The 23696-nt window shown below is 38.1% G+C and overlaps 1 protein-coding gene and 1 long non-coding RNA gene across 4 annotated transcripts in view; both read left to right on the plus strand.

Moving 5' to 3' along the window:
• The window catches only part of LOC309815747, a 34902-nt gene extending 21938 nt beyond the window's left edge, over nucleotides 1-12964 (plus strand). For both annotated transcript variants that reach the window (XR_014295930.1, XR_014295931.1), the window contains exons 3-4: nucleotides 3594-3721; nucleotides 12617-12964. This is a non-coding gene — a long non-coding RNA (uncharacterized lncRNA). The remainder of the gene's footprint in view (nucleotides 1-3593; nucleotides 3722-12616) is intronic.
• Nucleotides 1-23696, plus strand: part of LOC309815695 (uncharacterized protein) — a 274409-nt gene that overhangs the window by 171375 nt on the left and 79338 nt on the right. The gene's annotated exons all lie outside the window — the stretch shown is intronic.

A 23696-nucleotide genomic window follows, 5' to 3' on the forward strand; every position in this document is an offset into this window, starting at 1 on the left:
GCTGTTTGTATATTTTGGAAATTAAGCCCTGTCTGTCGCATTGTTTGCAAATATTTTCTCCCAGTGTGGAGGTTATCTTTTCATTTTGTTTATGGTTTTCTTTGCTGTGCAAAAGCTTGTAAGTTTGATTAGGTTCCATTTATTTATTTTTCCTTTTATTTCTTTTGCCTTGGGAAACTGACCTAAGAAAACATTGGTACAATTTATGTTAGAGAATGTTTTGCCTATGCTCTCTTCTAAGAGTTTTCTGGTGTCATGTCTTATACTTAAGTCTTTAAACTATTTTGAGTTGATTTTTGTGTACGGTGTGAGGGTGTGTTCTAACTTCATTAATTTACATGCAGCTGTCCAGCTTTCCCAGCACCACTTGCTGAAGAGACTGTCTTTTCTCCATTGTATATTTTTGCCTCCTTTGTCAAAGATTAATTGACCGTAGATGTGTGGGTTTATTTCTGGGCTCTCTTCTGTTCCACTGATCCAATATCTGTTTTTGTACCAGTGCCATGCCATTTTGATTACTGTAGCTTTATAGTATTGTCTGAAGTCTGGGAGGGTTATGCCTCCTGCTTTGTTCTTTTTCCTCAGGATTGCTTTGGCAATTCTCGGTCTTTTATGGTTCCATATAAATTTTAGAATTATTTGTTCTAGTTCTGTGAAAAATGTCATGGGTAATTTGATAGGGATTGTATTAAATCTGTAAATTGCTTTGGGTAGTATGGCCATTTTAACAATATTAATTCTTCCAATCCAAGAGCATGGGATATCTTTCCATTTCTTTAAATCATCTTCCATTTCCTTTATCAGTGTTTTACAGTTCTCAGCATATGAACCTTTCACCTCCTTGGTCAGGTTTATTCCTAAGTTTTTTATGTTTTTGATATGATTTTTAAAAGGATTTTTTTTTTTTTTTACTTTGCCTTTCTGATATTTCATTGTTAGTGTAAAGAAATGCAACTGTATGTTAATCTTGTATTCTGCTACCTTGCTGAATTTATCAGTTCTAGTAGTCTTTGTGTGGAATTTTTAGGGTTTTCTGTATTTAGTATCATGTCATCTGCATATAATGACAATTTTACCTCTTTCCTTCTAATGTGGATACCTTTTATTTCTTTTTCTTGTCTGAATGCCGAATAGACTTCCAGTACTATGTTGAATAGGAGTGGTCATCCTTGTCTTGTTCCAGATTTTAGCAGGAAGGCTTTCAGCTTTTCACCATTGAATATTATGTTGGCTGTGGGTTTGTCATAAATAGCTTTTATTAAGTTGAGGTATGTTCCTTGTATACCCACTTTGGTAAGAGTGTTGTAATTTGTAAGGTATATATTCTAAAACCTTCAAATATCTCTAAGTCCAAATATATGTTCTCATCTAACACCTTTCCCTCCCCCATTAAATTCTGTAAAGTATAACTGAAACTTTTTGGACTTTTTCAGTGCATTAATGATTATATAAATACTGAGCTAAAATAATTCATAAAGCTTTAAAAATACATTCTGCCACAAAAAGAAAATACATATAGCTTGTTTCTTCATTTCATTTAGATTACCCATGACCTAACAGGTGTCTGTAAACCTAAAGTGATGGTGGTGGATGACGATCCTCCTGCAGGAGCCATTTGTAGACCATGACTTGAGCCACTGTGGAATGGGGAGTTTCACTCCTTTACCCCAAATTTCAGTATTCTTGCTAAGAACTTCCCCCTTTTTAGCCTTCTTTTCTTTTACCAGCACTAGTTATTAGCTTTCCACAGAAAAAATGTTTTATTGGGCTTCCCTGGTGGCGCAGTGGTTGAGAGTCCACCTGCCGATGCAGGGGACACGGGTTCGTGCCCCGGTCCGGGAAGATCCCACATGCCGCAGAGCGGCTGTGCCCGTGAGCCGTGGCCGCTGAGCCTGCGCGTCCGGAGCCTGTGCTCCACAATGGGAGAGGCCACAACAGTGAGAGGCCCGTGTACCACACAAAAAAATAATAATAATAATGTTTTATTGTTTCATAAACGTCATGGCTGTGAAGCAGCATGTAAAACCAAGTGAGTGAGAGGGCAGGTAGACAGCCCTTCATTAGAAGGGCCTTCATTAGCTAACAGACTTATTCCACACTGAAGTATTAAGACGCATGAGTCCAGTTTTATTCCTGAGCAAGACTAGTACATACAGTGGTCCTTACGCTTACTTGTGAAGAATTAAAATCATGTCTGTTGAATACCAGAGGTTTGCTTTTCTTTAGTCTTTCCTTTCTGCCCTCTGACCCCCGCCCCTTATTCTCTCCCTGCTCCCTCCCTGCCTGCCTTCGTCCCTCTCTTTTTCTACCTTTCTTTTTAGCTATACAAATAATACATAAAACACATTTGTAATATGTGTGTACCAATAAGAACAGAGCCTTTGTTCTTCATGCCTTACTTTTAGTACCTTGTACATTGTCTGACACCCACAGAAGAAACTTAACAATGAAGTGAGTGAATGAAGCACAAAAAGCAAAAAGGTCTCCTTGTCACTCTTACTCCTTCCCAGGTAACCGTCATAGTCATGTTATTATTTTTTAGTTTAGTTGGCAAGATTCTCTTCTGTGGACAGTGGGAGTGACTTAGTTTTCTCTTTGGAGTAGGGCTTGGCTAAGCAGAATGCATGGTTTTGCTTACGTGTGTGTAGCTTTTCCTTGATCCTAAATTGGGAGTTTCCTGACACTCTTAGGGAGAGTGATGCAATCATCGCTCCTTCGCAGTAGCAGAGAAAGCACATTCAAGAGGCTGAAGCTGGATGAGGGGAATTACCTTCCTGGATGACTGGTCTCAGTCATATATGAGACAATTAAAACTTTCTAAAATGTAACTTTCACATAAAGCTCTGTAAGTGTTGTATAGAGAGCAATGAAGGCAAATTTTTAATAGTTTTTCCAGTTACCCAGCCTGTTTCTGGGAGACTTAATCCTTCTGTCAAAAACATTTAAGGGAAAAGATTTTAATTTTAACGTTTCTTCACAACAATGAGGGCAATAAACATTTTATAAATAAATTATAGCAAACTAATCAGAATACTTTTTAAAATTTAATTTGACTGTCGTTTAATTCATATGACAGAACCTTTGATGAATTCAGGTTTTTGAAAGGTAGTTAGAGTGTGCATTCCCTTCCCCCACGCCAACCAATATTTCTTCCTTTGTTGACTACAGAGTCTTTATTTGAATCTAAAGGCCTTAACCCTATAACTTCCAACCACTTAACTTCCTTATATTACTCTACATTGATTCACATTTCAAATATCTCTGTTGTGTAAACTTCTTCAATGAAGAAAAACTATTATGGATTTGACTATTTTGAAGATCATATTCTTTATAAAGAGGACATCTCAAAAAATCAAGGGTTTAGAGTTTTTTTCTAAGTGATAGGTAATATATAATGTATTGGGTTGGCCAAGAAGTTTGTTCGGGTCTTCCATATCTTACAGAAAAACCCAAACAAGTTTTTGGCCAACCCAATAGAATAAGTACCACAGTAACTTGGAAACTATAAAAATCTCTGCATTTATTTGGTTTATTTTATTCTCATATTGTGAAGAAAAAAATGACAGACATTTGTTTCTTCCTATTTTTCCCAGCTATTGACCTAAAAAATGGTTCTGGAAAAGTGTATCAAGGCCCTGCAAAAGATTCTGCTGATGTAACCATCACGCTTTCAGATGAAGATTTCATGGAAGTAGTCTTGGGCAAGCTTGATCCTCAGAAGGTAAAGTTCTTAAAATGTTCATTTATTTGTCATTATTGCTTCCTATTTGACAATTGCAGTTTTTTGGCTGACTCCAAAATTCTGATTTATAAGACAGATATCTTGCAACTCTGAGGAAAGACAGAGTTGATAGCAGTATTCAAATTGATAGATCATATATTTTTCGAATGGAGTTTTTCAACTGATACTTTTTAAAACTAAATTTTGGGGTGGAATTCTTTAGCAGATAAACAATGTAAAACCCACATCTAGACCTTTTAATATATTGTCAGTTCAGAATTGAAAAACTATATGATATTTCATAAAATTAGACATTCTTTCCTGATATATAAAATTAAGAACTTGTCTTAATCATCACTGAAAACTGGAAATAGAAGGATGGAACATAATAGCCAGTGTCTTACTGAAGGTAAAACATTTAGAGACATTTCAGTGGAAAATCATGATTGAAACAAGAGTGCCTTTGCTGGCCATTATGAGGTAATATTGTTCTGAAACCTATGGCTAGTCCACAAACACACAAAATTAGATGTAGCAATTAGAATGGAGTAGAAAATTTGAATGATTATGTAGCTAGAAATCCCACGAGAATCAACTGCTTGATTCTTAGACCAGAAGAGTTCAAACAAGTGATTGAATGCACAATAATTATTTAAAAATAGCTTTCACATAGCAGCAAAACCAACTAGAGGATATAATTTTAAAAATTTGTTTGTAATCACTACCCAAACTACAAAGTACCAGCGACTACCCTAACAAGAAAAAGCACAGGGCTTATTTGCAGAAAACTATACAACTTTACAAGGAACGGAGCAATTTGAATACGGGAGAAAATGTTCAATTTTCCTGGATAAAAAGACTAATTTTAAAGAATTGTAAAGTAGTATAGTGGTTAAAAATACGTTCTTTGGCATCAGATAAATCTAAGTTTGAATCTTAGCTCTGCCACCTACTCTCTAAGCCTTAATTTTCTCATTGTAAAATGAATTGTGATAATCCCAAAGGATTGTTATGATAACTAAATCCAATAATATACATGAGGAGCTTAGAATAATGCGTGGTACTGAGTGAGCCCTCAGTTAATTCCTTCCCAGGAATTTATTTAGTACCTCCTTTTATTCAGGTGCTAGGTGTGGCTGAACAAGACAGTGCCCCTTCTGGGTAGAGCTTAATTCTAGAGGGAAATGGAAAAGAAGTATAATTTCAGGTATGAAGAAAAATAAGAGTAATGGGTTATAGCAGTGGTTGGCAAACTTTTTCTGTACAGGGTCCCCTAGTAAATATATTCTAAGCTTTGCAGGTCACATGGTCTCTGTTGCACCTACTCAGTTCTGCCATTGTAGAGTTAAAGTAGCCATGGATACTATGTAAACAAATGGACGTGGCCGAGTTCCAGTAAAACTTTGTTTACAAAAACAGGCAGCAGACTGGTTTTGGCCCGTAGGCTGTAGTTTGCCAGCCCCTGGATTAGAGTGTGACAGGATAGAAGAACTATTTGAGACCGATTGTCCAAAAAGGCTTGATAGAGACCTGAACAAAGTGAGGGAAGGAGCCATAAGGCTAAAGAAACAACTAGCACCAAGGTGGGAGGCACTGGTAGCTCAGCTTGATACTATAACTGTGAGGAGGCCAGTGGGGAGAGAGGCAGGAGGCGAACAGGGAGAGGTAGGCATGGCGTAGATCACACAGGACCTTGTAGATGTTGGCAAGACAGTTTAGATCTTGTGTGATAGGAAGCTATTGAGCTGTGGAGTGACATCTGATTTTTAAAGGTCATTGTGGCTGCTGAGTGGCTAATTAAGAGTTCTTTTTTGAGATATATTTGAGGTGCTTATACATAAAGATTAAATGTAGGATTTACAGAAACATTTATATAATTGCTAGGACTATCAGACCTTTGGGGGGGACTGGATTATTCAGTGAATGGTACTGGGCAGTTGCATAGGAAATGGTAGTGCTTTATGTCATTCCATATACCTTAATCAGTACCATACAGGATGGAATTAAATGTAAAAAAATTAAAGCAGAAGCAAAACTTGATGAAAACCTAGGTGTTTATTATTCTTAGTGACAGTCCTTAGAGAAGTTCTAATTTAATATTAGGGGTTTTCTAAACTCATTTGGCTCAATTACGTTCTGCCTCACCTCAGTGCTTTCTGTCATCACTATTCTTCAGTTATCAAAGACCTTATATCCCAGGGTACAGTCTCTCTCTCTCTCTGTCTCTCTCTGTCTCTCTGTCTCTCTGTCTGCATCAACTCTTGTCAACCTTGATGGCTTCCTTCAGGATTTGTAAAAGTGACTTCTCTAACAGATGACTCTTAGTTTATTGATATTATTTCTAATTATCTTTTACTCTATTCTACATCAGCTTTTGTCTTTATTGGGAGCATAATATGTACAACTTCTAGTATCTGTTACAAAACATCACCATTTTCCAACACCATCAACTACAGTTTCATTAACTTGTTTTGTTATTCCTGCTACTGCTGTTGAGCTTCACAGAGACCTCCGGTTTGTTGACAACACCACTTTCTATCCATCAGCTCCCTTCTGTCTTCTCTTCTTGTTCAGCTTAGAGTCCATGGTCCATCGGAGTATCTCCCTTGAAAATACCCTCATCTCCCTTGTACCTCTCTCATCTTATTTGCCTGGAAAACTCCACTCTATTTTAACCCTACTCTCTGCCATCTTTGCATCTGTACCTGAATAGATGAAGACGCCAGGAGAAAAGCCATACAACTAGACAAATTGGCTTCCCTTTAAAATTTTGATTACAGGTCTCAAATAGTCTCTACACACTGTCTAGCAATCTTACTGTGATTTTCCACTAAGCCTCCATTCCTGTTGTCTGAGATGAGTATTTCATACCTGTCTTCTCAAAACTCCCCCATGCCTACCTCTCTTTCATTTTCAGCTGATGATCTTTCTCATGTTCTTTGGGAGAAAAAAAAGACTTTCAAATGAAAATATTCACTTTCCCATCACCAGATCTATTTTGTCAGCATCTGCACCTGTCTTCTTTTCTTCCTATACATTACATTGAAGGAAGTCTCCCTCTTCCTGTCAAAGACTTCTTCACTTCTCATCCAGGTATCTATCTACTCAAAGTCATTGCTTCTTCTCCTTTCCACTTTTTTCTGCACCATTCTCTCCCATTCTACTACATAGTTGTCCCACAGCATAGAGGCAAGCTAACATCTTGATTTTAAAGCAAACACTCTGTTGATACCAGATCCCCATCCAGCATGCCATATCATTTCTCTGTTCCTTTTCACAAAAGAATTGTCTAAACCAGCACTGTTGAATAGACATATAATGTGAGTCACATAAGTAATTAAAAACTTTCTAGTTGCCACATTAAAAAAAGGTTAAGAATAAACTCAAAATGGCTTAAAGACTTGAACATAAGCCGTGACACCATAAAACTCCTAGGAGAGATCATGGGCAAAACATTCTCGGACATAAATTGTTCCAATGTTTTCTTAGGTCAGTCTCCCAAGACAATAGAAATAAAAACAAAAATAAACAAATGGGACCTAATCAAACTTACAAGCTTTTGCACAGCAAAGGAAACCATAAACAAAACAAAAAGACAACCTACAGAATGGGAGAAAATATTTGCAAATGATGCAAAAGACAAGGACTTAATTTCCAAAATATGCAAACAGCTCATACAACTCAACAACAAAAAACAAACAACCCAATGGAAAAATGGGCAGAGACCTAAATAGACAGTTCTTCAAAGAAGAAATACAGATGTCCAACAGGCACATGAAAAGGTGCTCCACATATTGCGAACTATTAGGGAAATGTAAATCAAAGCTACAGTGAGATATCACCTCACACCAGTCAGAATGGCCGTCATTAAAAAGTCTATAAATAACAAATGCTGGAGAGGGTGTGGAGAAAATAGAACCCTCCTACACTGTTGGTGGGAATGTTAGTTGGTGCAGCCACTGTGGAAAACAGTATGGAAGTTCCTTATAAAACTAAAAATAGAATTACCATATGATCCAGCAGTCGTGCTCCTAGGCATATATTCTGACAAAACTATAATTCAAAAAGATTCATGCACCCTTATGTTCATAGCAGCACTATTTACAATAGCCAAGACATGGAAGCAACCTAAATGTCCATTGACAAATGAATGGATAAAGAAGATGTGGTGTATACAATGCAATACTACTCAGCCATAAAAAAGAATGAAATAATGCATTTGCAGCAACATGGATGCAACTAGAGATTATCATACTAAGTGAAGTAAGTCAGAAAGAGAAAGAAAAATACCATATGATGTCACTTATATGTGGAATCTAAAATATGACACAAATGAACCTACCTATGAAATAGAAACAGAATCACGGACATAGAGAACAGACTGGTGGTTGCCAAGGGGGAGGGGGTTGGGGGAGGGATGGAGTGGGAGGTTGGGGTGAGCAGATGTGAGCTATTATATATAGAATGTATAAATAACAAGGTCCTACTATATAGCATAGAGAACTGTATTCAATATCCTATGATAAACCATAATGGAAAAGAATATATATAAAAAAAGAATGTATATATATGTATAACTGAATCACTTGGCTGTACAGCAGAAATTAACACAACACTGTAAATCAACTATACTTTAATTAAAAAATCAAAATAAATTTAAAAAGCTTAAAAAGAAACAGGTAAAATTAATTTTAATATATTTTATTTAACCCAATACATTCAAATATTTTAACATGTAATCAATATTAAATAATAATGGGATATTTTATATCCTACTTTTAAAAAATCTTTAAAATCCAGTGTGTATTTTATACTTACAATACATCTCAGCCAGGGCTAATCATATTTCAAGTACTCAGTAGCCGCATGGGCTAGTGGCTACTTTAGTGGGCAGCAAAGGTTTAAACGTTCTGTCTTGACTGCTCATCTGCCTTCTCTTATCTGACTTCCACATCTGTTACTCCACTGATAATGTGTTTGTGAAGTTCTTGTGATGACCTATATTGCTAAATCCAGTAAATAATTCTCTATCTACATCTTTCTCAGCCTTTCAGTAGCATTCAACTCAGTTAACCACCAACTTCTTGAAATAATCTTATCCCTTGGCTTTCATGATACCTTATTCTCCTGTTTTGCTTTCTCCACCTTTGGCTCTTCCTAATCTCCTTTGGTGTCTTCCTCTTTTACCCCCAACTGTTGAGTTTTGGTGTTTCTCAGGGCTCATTTCAGGGCTCTTCTCTAACTAACACTCTTCTTAAATGAGTCCATCCATCCTGTGGTATTTAGAGCCGTCTACATGTTGACAACTTGCAGATTCAAATGTCTCACTCAGCATCTTCTCTGAGTTCCATAGTGGTATAACCAGCTCTTCACTTGTGTCTCTGATGGCACATCTTACTATGTCCAACTTACAACTTGTGATTTAGTTTTTTTCCCCCATTCTTTTTGTTTCCAGGAAATGGCACCATGGTCTATCTACCCAAATTAGTATGCTGAGTAATGTAAGAATTGTCTTGGCTTCTTTCTTCACCTCTGTATCCTTTCTATCCTTAATCCTGCTTGTTCTTTCTCCAGAACGTATCTTGAGTTCATTTTCTTCTCTTCGTCACTAGGGTTATCATCCTGATCCAAGCCTCCATCAGCTCTCACCTGGCTTCCTGACTGGTCTTAGTGCTTTTAGTCTTGCTTTTCCACCAATCTGTTCTCCATACAGGAGCTGGGGTAATCTTTTAAAAATGTGAATCAGATTATAGGTCATTCCACCTGATAAAAACCTCCAAGATTTACTTTTACACTTGGGTAAAATCCAAACTACATATTATTATATTGTATGTGAAGTTTCCCTTGCTTATCTTCCCAGCTTCATCCTGCACTGCTTGCCTCATCACTTACAATGCTAATTCAATTTATGTTGCCTCTCCTCTTAGTTCCTTCCCATCAATTTTTACCACTTCAATGTCTTATTTATTTGCCTTTTCTGGAATTTCTATTCCCATCTTTTTGCATGGCTGGCTTTGTTTCATCCAAAGTAGTTCCCTCCTATTATATTATCTAAGTAGCCTCCTTCATAGCATTTATAACAGGCTTTAATTACTTGTTTACATTTTACTTTTTGACTCCCCTACTGTAATGTTAGCTCCATGAGAACAGGGAGGGATGTCTCTTTCCTAGCATAGAATATTGCCTAGTGTACTGTAGATGCTCAATTAATACTTGAGTAGATTAAAGCAAGGATAGAAATAAGGAACATAAGCTCAATAGCAGTAGTTTAGGCTATGTAGAAATTAAAAACTTCTGCATGTCAGACTCCATAAGATATTCCATAAACCTGGGGAAAAATAAAATAATGATACATAGTATATTGGTGTTAATAACCAATAAAAATTCTGGACAACACGAAGACCTCAATATAAAAAATGGGCAAACAACATGAACCAGTAATTAATGAAAGAAATAGGTATGACTAACATACATGAGAAAAACTATTAATTTTTCCCAGTATCTAAAACATGCAAGTTAAAGCATGTCATTTTTGCCTCAGATTTTCAAAGATTAAGAAAACAGTATTATTAAGGTTGGGATAAGAGGATTCACACGTAGCTAGAAGGAATATTAATTTAACAGTCTTTCTGGAAAGTACTATGGCAGAGTTTCACTGACTTTCTTCCTTTATGGCCACTTACTGTCTCAGCACTTTTTGAGTGGCACTCCTAGGCCAAAAGAAATACCTAATGGGGGCTTCCCTGGTGGCGCAGTGGTTGAGAGTCTGCCTGCCGATGCAGGAGACACGGGTTCGTGCCCCGGTCCGGGAAGATCCCACATGCCGTGGAGCGCCTAGGCCCGTGAGCCATGGCCGCTGAGCCTGCGCGTCCGGAGCCTGTGCTCCGCAACGGGAGAGGCCACAACAGTGAGAGGCCCGCGTAGCGCAAAAAAAAAAAAAAAGAAATACCTAATGGTTCAGTTTATTAAGTAGTTATATCCAAACAAGAGCAGTTTTCATGTTGTGTTTGACCAATGTCACTGTGTTTCCTTCAAAAGTTTTAAATATTCTGTCGTGTCTGTTGGAGTTTGGTGTGGTGCCCCAGTGCACTGAGGTGCACAGTTTGAAAACTGTGGTGATATGGAAGCATGGTCAAGAAACTTACTTAAGAAATGCCATGATTTAGTAATTCTTCTTCTAGGAATCTATCCTAAGAAAACAGTTAGATAGGAACAAAGATTTATGTACACAATTCTTCCACTCAAATAACAACCATCAAATATTGGTATATTTACTTCAAGGAAGTTGGTGTTTTTATTTTAGGTTGTAAGTCCCTCTCAGACTGTAGTACCTGGCAAGCCCGTCTAAGAACTGACTCTGCAGGAGTCGCAGACCATCATTTCTGTAACTGCACAGTGAAAACTGTCTTAGTTTTAAAATTCCAGTCTCTAGTTTGAATGCTTAGCACTTGAACCTGATTGAATGAAATTCTCCTGCATTATTTTTGGGATAAAAAGTTTAAGCAGTTTTTGCTTTTCCTCCAGTTGGTAAGGATTCGCTTCTGAAATTAAGTTGCTGCTAGTTAATAAGCAGGAGACATTATTAAGCAGAGAACACCTGTGTTTAGTCCTGGCCCACTTTTTGTTGGCTCTGTGGCCTTGAGTAGGTTTTTAAGCTTTTGAATTTCTTTTTTGCTGATATGCCCACTTCAGGTTGATGTCTGTGCTTCTCAAGTGATATTTTATTTGTGAGGCTGCTTTGTAATGTTACATGTACATGGATATTACTATTTTTTCAATCTAGCTAACAATCTAGAGACTTCTTTTTCACTTCATATTCCGTATGTTATTTTCTCAGTAAGCTATATTGTGTTTTATCATTTTTATTTTACTGATAGGGAACTTGACACGGGGGGAGAACTTGCACAAGTTTCTATTGTCAGGTCAGAAAAAAAGTGGTACAGGAGCTCTTAGTGTTTTGACATTATAGTCTTTTGCTTGGTAATAATGAGCTTAATAGCTCCTTCCACATGTTAAATGCTAAGCTAAGCACTTTTCACACTGTTTCATTTAACTCATACAACAAAGCTTCTATTTAGGTGCTGTTGTCATGCCCTTTATAGATAAGGAGGCCAGAGCTCAGAGAGGTTAAGTAGTTTGTCCAAGCTCACTTTGCATTTATTTAGTGGCAGAGCCTAGATTTTAACCCAGGCATTCTGATGCTACAGCCCAGGATCTATTCACTACTTTGTTACACTATCTTATTTTGCCATTATATGGCCTTCTGTTTCATGAAGATATAATAAATATTTTAAATCTACTTTTGAAAGTTCTGAACTCAGTGTTTTTATTGTTAGTAATACAGTAAAGCCTTGTATTCATATGGTCTCAAATTCACATTTAAGAATATAGGCTAAAGCCAGAAGCATAGGTTGAAGCAGAATTCCCAGATCTGTCAATTCAGATAAATTATTCTATGGTTTTCTAAAATACACAAGGAGTCTTTATTTTTTCTTAGATATCTAAAAATATGGGTGTTATCTATAATCATTAAACTATCATTGCTAGATAAAAGTTGCCTTTGTTGTCCAGAGTTATTAACTCAATTGTATTCAGTCTAAGCAATGATCTTTTTAAAAAAGAAATACAATGTGACATGGTAAAGGTTGGTTCTGTCTTTCCCTTTCTCCTTTCCAGGCATTCTTTTTTTTTTTTTTTTGCGGTATGCGGGCCTCTCACTGTTGTGGCCTCTCCCGTTGCGGAGCACAGGCTCCGGACGCGCAGGCTCAGCGGCCACGGCTCACGGGCCCAGCTGCTCCGTGGCATATGGGATCCTCCCAGACCAGGGCACGAACCCGTATCCCCTGCATTGGCAGGCGGACTCTCAACCACTGCGCCACCAGGGAGGCCCTCCAGGCATTCTTTAGTGGCAGACTGAAGGCCAGAGGGAACATCATGTTGAGCCAGAAGCTTCAGATGATTCTTAAAGAATATGCCAAGCTCTGAAGGATATACTACGTTATTAATTACAATAGAAAAATTAAATACTCTCTTCAACTAAATATGCAGAAGTGATTCAGCAAAAATGGTCAAAATTAAGATACAGGGGAAATTGCTTAACATTTTCAGATTACAGATAACTTTTTAGATGTTCATTTTCTACTAATTTTTCATGTTATTACTTTTACAAGGAACTGTAAGCTGGCACATGATTATCCTTCTGTTCTTAGACCTATGTCTTCATAATAAAAAAGTTTCACTCAAGTCCAATCTCTTTAGAATTGTGATGGCATTTATAAATTGTAAGGAAAATGAAATGAGTAGAGGCCACTTTGATGCCTTTTACAGTTTGTTTTGTTATTTTCTCTTCTCTTTATTGATATCCCAATTTTAACATGAATTTTCATCTATTTATTCATTTTCATACTTTGCTATGAGAGATAGTGTTCTGCTTTAAGGCAAGATAAAGGTCTTTGTGTTTTCAAATAGTTTTCTTTCTTCTCCCTGCCCTTTTGCTGGAAATTCTTTACTTTCATATAATGCTTGGAAATCTACCAAATATATAACTTTCTTTTTTTAAAAATTTAACTGTAGTTGACTTACAATATTATGTTAGTTTCAGGCATACAGCTTCAGATTCTTTTCCCTTACAGGTTATTACAAGATATTGAATATAGTTCCCTGTGCTATACAGTAAATCCTTGTTGTTTATCTGTTTCATATATAGTGATATGTATATGTTAACCCTGTGCTCCTAATTTATCCCTCTCTCTCCCCTTTCCCCTTTGGTAACCATAAGTTTATTTTCTATGTCTGTGAGTCTGTTTCTGTTTTATAAATAAGTTGATTTGTATTATTTTTTTAGATTCTGCGTATAAGTGATATTGTATAATATTGTCTTTCTCTGTCTGACTTACTTCTCTTGGTATGATAATTGCTAGGTCCATCCATGTTGCTGCAAATGGCAATATTTCATTCCTTTTTATGGCTGAGTAGTATTTCATTGTATATATATTCACATCTTCTTTGTCCGTTGATCTGTCGACGGACATTTAGGTTGTTTCCATGTCTTGGCTATTGTGAATAGTGCTGCTGTGAACATTAGGGTGCATGTATCTTTTCCAGTTAGAGTTTTCATCTTTTCTGGATATATGCCCAGGAATGGGATTGCTGGATCATATGGTAACTCTAGTTTTGGTTTTATAAGGAACCTCCATACTGTTTTCCATAGTGGCTGCATCAATTTACATTCTAACCATCCGTTTACAAGGGTTCCCTTTTCTCCACACCCTCTCCAGCATTTATTGTTTGTAGACTTTTTGATGATGGCCATTCTGACTGGTGTGAAGTGATACCTCATTGTAGTTTTAACTTGCATTTCTCTAATAACTAGTGATGTTGAGCATCTTTTCATGTGCTTATTAGCCATCTGTATTTCTTCTTTGGAGAGCTGTCTCTTTAGGTCTTCTGCCCATTTTTCGATTGGGTTGTTTGTTTTTGTGTTGTTGAGTCATAAGTGCTGTTTGTATATTTCGGAAATTAAGCCCTTGTCCGTCACATCATTTGCAAATATTTTCTCACAGTCTGTAGGTTGTCTTTTCATTTTGTTTATGGTTTCCTTTGCTGTGCAAAAGCATGTAAGTTTGATTTGGTCCCATTTTTTTATTTTTGCTTTTATCATAAATGGAGTTTTTATCATAAATGGATGTTGAATTTTGTCGAATGCTTTTCTGCATCTATTGAAATGATCATATGATTTTTATCCATACATTTTGTTAATGTTTGGTGTGTCACATTGACTGATTTGCAGATGTTGAACCATCCTTGAATCCCTGGGATAAATGCCACTCAATCATGGTTATAATCCTTTTATGTATCGTTACATTTGGTTTGCTAATGTTTTGTTGAGAATTTTTACATCTATGTTCATCAGTGATATTGGCCTGTAATTTTCCTGTGCCATTCTTGTCTGGTTTTGGTATCAGGGTAATATCGGCCTTGTAAAATGAGTTTGGAAAAGTTTCCTCCTCTTCTGATTTTGGAAGAGTTTGAGAAGGATTGGTATTAATTCTTCTTTGAATGTTTGGTAGAATTCACCTGTGAAGCTGTCTGGTCCTGGACTTTTGTTTGTTGGGATATTACTAGTTCAGTCTCCTTACCAGTAATTGGTCTCTTCAGGTTTTCTATTTCTTCATTATTCAGTCTTGGGACATTGTGCATTTCTAGGAATTTATTCATTTCTTCTAGGTTATCCTATTTATTGGTGGTATTCATAGTAGTCTCTTGTGATCCTTTTAATTTCTGTGATATCAATTGTGAAATCAATTTCCTCTTTCATTTCAGATTTTATTTGTTTGTGTTTTCTCTCTTTTTTTCTTGGTCAATCTAGGTAAAGGTTTTTTAAAGAACCAGCTCTTAGTTTCATTGATCTTTTCTGTAGATTTTTTAGTCTCTGTTTCCTTTATCTCTGCTCTAACATTTGCTATTTTCTCTCTTCTACTAACTTTGGACTTCATTTGTTCTTCTTTTTCTAGTTCCTCGAGGTGTGAAATTACATTTGCTCTAACACTTGCTATTTTCTCTCTTCTACTAACTTTGGACTTCATTTGTTCTTCCTTTTCTAGTTCCTCAAGGTGTGAAATTATGTTGTTTGAGACTTTTCTTGTTTCTTAAGATGGGCATTTATTTCTATGAATGTCCCTTTAAGAACTACTTTTACTGCATCGCATAAATTTAATTTAGGGTGATTCATTGTTATGCCAGTTGAATTTAAAAAAAAAACAAATGGCAGTCTTTTAATGTTTGTCTTTTATAATTGTGCTTGGAACAGCTTAGTGTCCTTCCAAATAGAAATAGCATAGTAAAGTTAATCAAATGCCACTACATATTAATGAATGAAGTTGTTGAATATATACGCTAGATGCTTAAAGCATATTAAGAAAGTGACCTTTTAATTACCTTACTAACCCATCTCTGTCAATCTTAATGGTCAGAGAGCTACTGGTGTCCAGATTTAATAGCTTCCTGTTAGTCCTCATGCTCCTTAACCTTTTTGTAATATTTAATATTACACCATGTTGTGTACCATCATGTTGAGTACACCATCTTTTTTGTGTGTGTGTGGTACGCGGGCCTCTCACTGTTGTGGCCTCTCCCGTTGTGGAGCACAGGCTCCGGACGCGCAGGCTCAGCCGCCATGGCTCACGGGCCCAGCCACTCTGTGACATGTGGGATCTTCCCGGACCGGGGCACGAACCCGTGTCCCCTGCATCAGCAGGTGGACCCTCAACCACTCTGCCACCAGGGAAGCCTGCTCCAGCCTTTTTAATTCTTTATTTCCCTTTTATTCTCCGGTGAGAAATATTTTACCTTCTTAAATGAACCTATGAGTTAATCTCCCTGACTTCTGCTTGTCTCTTTGGTAATTTCCTCTGTCTACCTGTCTTTACAGAATTTTTGATTGAGGTTTCAGCCCTCTCCACTTTTTGGTAGGTGTTTTCTTACTGGGTGATTTCATTTACTGCCTTATCTTCAACCATCACCTGAGTATTCATAACTGTGAGTCTATTATCTTCAACTCTGATCTTGCCATAATTCCATAGTTCCATGCGCAGTGCCAAACGATTACTAGACTGTTGTCATATATAGTTGACCCTTGAACAATGTGGGTTTGAACTGCATGGCTCCACCCATACTTGGGTTTTTTTTCAATAAATGCATACTACAGTACTATACCATTTGTATAGTTAGTTGAACCCACAGATATGGAACCACAGATATGGAGGGCTGAGGGCCCACTGTAAAGTTATATACGAATTTTTGAATGCATGGAGGGTTGGTGCCTTTAACCCCCTTATTCCCATTGTTCAAGGGTCAAGTGTAGTTACTGCAGATACATGTTTAAAATAAACATGTGATCTTCCTCTCCACTCCTAAATGTGCATCTTTTCTTATTTTGTCTTAGTTAAGAACATCACCTTTTGCTGAGTTAAACTAAGAAACCAGAGTTATCCTTGACTTTTCTCTTCCTCACACCCCATATCCAGTCCTTCACCAACTCTTACCACTTCTATTTCCTGAATATTTAAGGATTTTACTCTATGCCACTCCTACCCAAGTACTTGTACCCTAGTACCTCATACTTGATAGCTCATTTTAATGGCTTTCCAACTGCTTTCCAGTCTTTCATTACCACCCTCTTGCCACCCACTTCCCTGCAGCCTCCAGAGGTTAACACATCTGAACATGTGACTTCCCAATTTAGAAACCTGCGATGATTCCTACTTGGTCATCTTACTGTCAGACTGTTTAGCATGGTTCAAGTTTGCATCATTTGGGATTCTTTCAATGGCAAGTAATAAAACCAATTTGGCATAAAACTTTTTCATATAACGGAAAAAAATCTAGATGGGTAGGACTGGCTTTGAAGGGGAATCATTGAATGAGTCAGTGTTATCCAGGCCATCTCTCTGCCCGCTTTATCCACAGGCTCCATGTGGTAACAACCCTGGCAGCTCCAAGTTATTCTCATTGTGGTCACAAGATGGCAGCCAAGAGGTACAGCCGCATAGTTGCATCTCAAATCAACCAGCAGAAGAGAGACCACTGGGTTCTCCCAAAAGCCCCCGTGAAGACCTTATCTGGTCTCACTAGCTGTTATTGATTATAAGCCAATCCCTGAACTCATCACTGTAGCTAGAGATTGCGGGTGTGCTGATTGGCCTGCATCTATCAAGGTCTGTACATGTAGCAAAGGATAGTGTGTTGGGGACCCCCAAGGCTTTCCCCGGATTTGGTGATTTGTCAGGAGGACCACAGAACTCACCATATAGTCATACTTACGACTTATGACTTTGATTTATTATATCAAAATATACAAAGCAAAATCAGAAAAGGCAAAAGCGTGCATGAATAAGTCCAGAGGAAATCAGGTAAAAGCTTCCAAGAGTTCTTTCCCTGTGGAGTCATCCAGGACATGCCTAATTTTCCCAGCATCAAATCATGACGGCATGTGAAATGTCTACCAAGACGCAGTGTCTGAGCTTTTCATCAGGAGGCTGGTCACATAGGTGTCTTCCTGCCAGAGTGCATACCAAAATTCCAGACTTCTAAAAGGAAAGAGGGTATTTAGCATCAACCACATTGTTTGTGCAGTTTGTGCACCGGGAACCACTCTTCTCAGTGAGGGAACATTGGGAAACTTCTCAAAATTTTAAGTTCCCACATGTCAGCGAAGGGCCAGCCTTGCAGGCGAACCTTTCTAAGGACAGCAGTCTCAGGCCTGACATGGTAACTCTTCTGCACTGATAGGATCAGCCCCAGCCAGACCACAAGGCCTGAGGGTGAATCAGGTATGATACCAGAGGAAATTTAGAGTATGGAGAGCCAAATCTCAACAGTCTACCCTAAGGTTTCTTTGCCTTTTCACCGCATCACCTGGCAAAGTCCTCCGTATCCTTAAGCCTCCCCAGTGTGTTCCCTGTGCGAAGCTCTTCGTAACCCACACTAGTAGAACAGCCTCTGTTTGCTCCTCACAGGGCTCTGTGTGTGTATTTTAAAGCAAACCAACTGAGAAAGCTGAATTCTATGTTGGAGAGAAATAGATTTGAGTAATAATCTATTTAATAAGAATACTACCCCAACATTAACTTTATCCTTTAAGTCAACAACTATTGCAGCAAAACTAAACGATAATCCAATGCCATGAAGAAATTCTGCTCAAAGTTAAGGAAAGTGATTTTCTGAAGAGCAGAAGGTTTTAGGTCAGTGTGGACTAAGCTGTTTAAGAGGGGAGAGGAAAGACAATAACCCATTTAAAACCCCATAAATAGGCAAAATAGAAAAACTGCAAGTGTCGACTAAAAACCTAGATGTATATTACATGTGTCTGCAGTATATTGGCTGAAGTTGCCTAGTAAGTGACATCCAGCTATCAGGGTTATCTTAGCTTAAAAAAATAAAAAGATATCTGAGGAGGTAAAATGTTGAGGCACTAAATTCAAAATTTGCTCATGGGAGAGCTGTTGATGGCCTCATCCAGAATCCCCGTCTTTTAGACCGTTTGGTTGCGTACCTTTTGAGTCCACAGCTGATTAAGAGTCAGAAAACAGAGAAGTAGAAAGCACCGCGAGTTGGGGCAGTGTTGGCCAGGGAAAGTGCTTTTTGTTTGTTTGTTTGTTTTTGTTTTTGTTTTTGCGGTACGCGGGCCTCTCACTGTTGTGGCCTCTCCATTGCGGAGCACACCAGATGCGCAGGCTCAGCGGCCATGGCTCACGGGCCCAGCTGCTCTGCAGCATGTGGGATCCTCCCAGACTGGGGCACAAACCCGCGTCCCCTGCATCGGCAGGCGGACTCTCAACCACTGCGCCACCAGGGCAGCCCCAGGGGAAGTTTTTGAAGGCAGCATGAAAGAAGACATAGTCACTTCAAGTGAGTTTTATGTGAAGGGAGATTGAACAGCTCTGTCTTCCTTAGTCTCTTTTGAAGTTACAAGCATGTCAGTAAAGAACAATGATGGGTTAAAGCAGCTGTCAGCAAACATTTGCTGTAAAGGGCTAGAGAGTAGTATTCTAGGCTTTGTAGGCCACATATGGTCTCTGTAGCATCTTCTTTTTCTTAAAACAGCTTTGTAAAAAAAATGTAAAAACCTGTCCAAAAACAGGCCAGGGTTGCAGGGGGCGGGGGCGGTGGATATGGCCTTCAGGCATAGGTGCTGAGAGTGCCAGTTTAGAAAACAAAATATTGAACTGTCACCTTTATTTGCTTTGAACAGTTATGAAAATAGGAATTCATATGAATTATGAAAGTGTGAAAGGCCCTCTCCCACTCCCACACCCAGGCAGGCAGAACCACACAGCACATGCACTGGCTGTGCCCCCACCAGCCACATGATGCATTCCCTGTGTTGGCGAGTGGCACCAACATCCACTCAGTTTTCCAAACCAGCAACTCCAGTATCCCCTTGATCTTCCCTTTTCACCTCCATCAACATTCACGAACCGCTACCCTCGATTTAAACATTACTGTTTTAGACATTTCAATTCTTCTGAACTGTTTTCTTAGACAAAGCTTTTAGGGGTAGGATTATTGGGTCAGAGGGTGAGAGCAGCTTGTGACAGTCCTATACAGCCAAGAAGTTTCATTTGTGCTTATCCCACTTTGGGAGGTGAGGAGAGGAGAGCAAACACGTCAGCACATTTATGAATGGCGAGTTCTGTCATAAAAAACAAAAGTCTTATACAAAAAGCCTTATACAAGTCAATGCCTGCAGACTGCAACAGTCCCTCAGTTCCCAATGTGACTAAATCTTGTATCGCCTAGCAAGAGAAAGCAATGGAAGCAATATGACTTAGACCTCTGATTCAAATGAGGTGTCTGTGGAAGTAAAGTAGGCAGGAAGTGCGTACTGCTGTGTGCAGGTGCTGGACCAGGAGAAGCAGGCCCCTGCGTCTGATTGGGAACCCGTCATCATCCGAAGATACAGTCCTGTTCACAGACTGTATCACAAGAAGGTGGGTAGTACTGTGTGTTTCAATGATGTGACTCTTTTGCCTTTCTGAATAATCAACTGAAATTGGGGTTCCGTGGCAACCAAGCCTCAGTCCAGAGTGAGCCATCACTTTGGCCCATGTCCCAAGGGAGGACACCTGGGCAGTAATAGTATTTCACCTTAGATTTCAGATTGGGAGATTAGAGAGAGGGGCTTTTGGTAACACTACCTTCTGGCCCACTGTCCCCTGCAAAAATAGACCTGTCTTCTTTTTCCTCTGCCTGGTAAAGAGTACTGAAGTTTATTGGCCTGTGGAGGTGAGTTAAGACAGATTGGAATAAACCATTTCCCCTCACTCTTCACCTTTCAGCCTAATGTGTGAGCTATTCCAGATACATGGTTTTTGCTACATGTAACCGTACTGATTCCCAAATAACAATTTTCAAGCCCACCAATGGAGAGTCAGTTAATGACTGTTTATTGAACTCCTAGTGTGCACCGGGCATTAAAGATTTAGATGGGAATAAGGAAGAGAGAATATCTGATCTTAAGCAGCTCATTGCATGAGTGAATCCAATTTTATCATTACTTCTTAAGGATTATTATTAAAAGGAATTCTTACTCTTTAGCAGATGTTCAGTGGTTTCTCTGGTTTGATTTAAATTGTGTTTTTAAATTAATTAGAGAATGAACATTTTCCCATCAGTTGTTTAAGGAGTGTGTATTTCTCCACGTGTGAATTGTCAGTTTCTATTATTTAGAGTTGACAATCGAAAAAAAAAATACATTTGACAGATGGCAGTGAAACTCCGAGAAGTTGATGAGTTGTCCCAGGTCATACTGGGACAGATGTAAGAGTCAGACCAAGAAACAAACTCACCATCTCCTAGTTTGTGTTTGTTCTACTATGCATTCCAAGCAGTATCTCTAAACATATCTTTCCATCCTATCTTTTAAGGTAATATGATTTGTCTTAAAATAGACTCCTTAATTAAGGAGATTGGGGCTCTGAGAAGTGCTGTGTCTATAAAGCTAGCAGTACTTTGCTCTGTAACTTTGGAATTATAGAAAATTTTCTAACTAAGGGTGAAATAAGAGAAGGCTGGGTATTGTATAATTAATTGGACCAGAGAGGCCAATCTTTGGCATTTTTTATTTCTAGTTCTTGCAGAGTTGAAAATATGCTTCTCACTTATACCTTATACCTCCTTTCTTTGTGTGTTAAAGTTTCATTCCCTAAGTGCCTTTTTACAGAACCTTAGAGACTCATCTCTTCTGGACCTCCACCCCTCCTCCAACATCCAAACCAATATTCTTTGTATTTTTCTGATAAAATCTTGTAGTTGACAAAATCAAGTTCTTTCTTGAATTAATTAGGCTTATATCTATAACTATTATAAAAGAATAATACTTAGAGGCCTAAGACATGGTCTGTTAACTCCAATTTCTATACAGTAGCTCATCTTTATCTTCTTTGTATATCTGAAAAGTAAAATTATTACTATTGTAAACATACTGAATTGCTGTAGAACTATGACTTTATCACACAGCCATTTAAAAAAAATCCCAAGTTACAAATCTCCAAAATTAAGTTAATTAAAGTGTTTAGTTGATTTTCATTTCATAAATTCAGTGAAAATTAGCTTAATTGCTTATTCAATAATTAGACTACAACAGAAAATATTGAAATTTCATATTCTTTGTAAAGGCATTGAATTTTGTAAATTGTGTTCACTTTAACTCACCTGAAAATCAGTTCGGGACATAGGAAAGCAAATGAAAACTTCAGAAGTTTTTTAAAATTTACTTTATTGAAGTATAGTTGATTTACAATGTTGTGTTAATTTCTGCTGTATAGCAAAGTGATTCAGTTATTCATATATATACGTTCTTTTTCATATTCTTTCCCATTATGGTTTATCACAGGGTACTGAATATCCTTCCCTGTGCTATACAGTAGGACCTTGTTGTTTATCCATCCCATATATACTAGCTTGCATCTACTAATCCCAAACTCCCAATCCATCCCTCCCCGCCCACCTTCCCCTTGGCTACCACAAGTCTGTTCTCTATGAAAAACTTCAGAAATTATGATAATCAAATGGGTCTGCTTTCATACTCAATTTCACTTTTATATGTCAAAGATTGAGTTTCATCATGATATTTTATTCTAAGGAGAACGTTAGAAAGTTATCTGATGTAATAATGCATTGATTGGTGTAGTTGAAATAAAGAGATTATCTGTTGCTAAAATGGGTTAACTAACATCACAACTCAGGAATATATGCAGGCAACTAGTAATAGCTCCCTAGTTTTATGAGCCCCCTTACATACCTAGGCTTAATTGTATTCCCTTTCTGACTTGAAACAGCCAATGACAAGAAAGGGAATAGTTGCCCTTGGCTGAAAACTCAAGTTCATTTGCTGCTGGTAACTTGCATGAAAACCGGGCAAGCATTCTCCAGGCTGGTTTCCTAGTTGTTAAGAGCTTGAACTAGGTCGTCACCAGAAGGTCTTCTGGTTTCAAGATTTTAGGAGTCTATAAACATTAAAGTTCCAATCTTCCTTTGAAACCAGTTATTTCACTATATCAAGTAGGAATAATACTGTATATAGATGTCCAATGAAAACCAGTGATGAAAAAAGAGAATTGGCATAGTCAAAATGTCAGCAGCCTTGGTGGAAAAAAAGTGGTGGGGGCCCAGGTTTTTCAGCCTCTTTGGTCACCTTTCATTTAATATTTAATTCAAAGAGTCTCCATCCTGCTTACAATGCGAACTCCCATGCCCCTACCAACATGTCCAAGTATTCTTGGGGAGGGGAGCAGTGGTTAACAGTTTTTCTAGTCATCTTTTGATATAATTTTCTGACTCCATTGAATTAGCAGTCTCTCATCTCTCCTTATTCAGTTATTCCCTTCTTTTATCATTGCATTGAATCTAAATGCGGAACAGCATTCATTTTTGCTCATATTTTATCCCAAACCATCTACACAAGGTAGTTATGTGTACTAGACCAGGACTGAAGCATTAGAATTAACACAGAGGGTTTACCTCACAGCTTAGCCCAGTAGGCTACTTGTGGAATATACTAGATGCTCTGGTTCTTAGTAGTGCCTTTGCCACTCCCACTGTTGAAAAGCCCCAAATAGGCTGACTCCTCTCACATCTGCCTTCCTTACCTCCCACATCTCCATGCTTAATAAAGCAAATATACCTAGCAGTTTAGCTCTGTTTCTCAACCAGGCCATTGGAGCTCTTTTCACAGCTAGGGAGGATTTCAGCGTATATGCCTAAACAAAGATAATTCTTTCTCTAAAAGGAATTCTGCCTCTCCCTTACAAGTATTTTTTCCTTCGGGGCAAAGTAGGATGGCAAGTTAGGGAGAAGTGAGTAGGGAAACTTGGAGGCAGCTTGGGAAGAGGATGCTGGGAAAGGGAACTAACACCTCTGAGTTGCCCACCAGCTGCAGGACCCAGTGCCAAGGGTTTTACAAGTATTATCCCAG

Source organism: Mesoplodon mirus (genome assembly GCF_964341445.2).
Source record: "Mesoplodon mirus genome assembly, chromosome: 14".
Lineage (NCBI taxonomy): Eukaryota > Metazoa > Chordata > Mammalia > Artiodactyla > Ziphiidae > Mesoplodon > Mesoplodon mirus.